The sequence below is a fragment of the Wasmannia auropunctata genome, unplaced genomic scaffold (genome assembly GCF_000956235.1).
Source record: "Wasmannia auropunctata unplaced genomic scaffold, wasmannia.A_1.0 LD334278.1, whole genome shotgun sequence".
In the NCBI taxonomy this organism is placed as follows: Eukaryota; Metazoa; Arthropoda; class Insecta; order Hymenoptera; family Formicidae; genus Wasmannia; species Wasmannia auropunctata.
In genome coordinates, this window is record NW_012028612.1 from 23,136 (window position 1) to 24,357 (window position 1,222).

A 1,222-nucleotide genomic window follows, 5' to 3' on the forward strand; every position below is an offset into this window, starting at 1 on the left:
ATAAAAGTCGGGTAATGACCTGTGAGTATACGGCACTCTGGCACTGTCCAAGCGCTACCGCTAGCTTTATCTGGAAGTTTTGTCTTGTCAAACTTCCGATTTCAATATCTCGGGAACGAAAGTTCTAATGAAAAATCTAATGACTAATATGACTTTCGTCATATAATGTCGATATGAGCTTTCGATTGAAACCAGTTCAAATGAAATCGATGCAGTCAATTCCGAGATCTCGAAATCGGATCTACGAAAATGCGACTTTGGCGATTCCAGTTTTCGTCATATTTTTCTTATTCTTATTCAGATTGTCTGCCAAGGCGCATTCACAACGCCCAAAGCGAGCGACTGTCGCGTCAAGATGCGTTCTTATGTGAGATTACGCGCGTATAGTTCGAAAATATAATGTGTCCTTATGTGTCATTATTGTATATATCCTTGTTGTTACGTATATATAATATTAGTGGGCCCACTACGCAGTTCCATGCATTCCATGCATTCCGCGTTGCCAAGCGAAGCGGTAAGTGACAGACAACAAAGAAAGCACCGCTTTCAATAAACAAAGTAATAGCCGAGTTCGGCGCTGCAGCTTTATCGCGCGACGTCGCGTTTGACGTCTTGTCTAAAAACAAAGAACATTCTCGAGATATATAGTGAACGTTCTCGGGACGTCAATAACAGACGTTTTCGAGACATACAATAGACGTTCTCAGATCGTACAACAAACGTTTTCGGGATTTCAATAACGGACATCTTATAGATGTTTTCAGGACATCTTCAAAATGTCTTATTTTCGCATAATAGTCGTGAACGATATTGTAGGACGTTCATAAAACGTCCTTCGGACGTCCTGCGAACATCCAAGAACCAACATCGTAAAAAGGACTTTTCAGGACATATATAGTACGTCCCGAAGACGTCCATGTGTTGTGTGGAGGCGAGTACAGACACTCAATCAAAAATTACCAAGCAATATTCCCAGACAGCACAGGATATCCTATAGACATCCGTTTTATGTCCATTTCTGGTCGGGATATTCATGAGCCTTACAAGCTGTCCATAAGATATACATTTGTGGACACTATAGGGATATCCCCAAAAGGACAAGTTTGTGTGTCCATATATGCTATCCTCATTTGTACATACGTTATCTACATATCCGTATTATCAAAATATTTACCGGAGATACTTAATAAATAGATCGGAAGAGCACACGTCTGAACTCCAG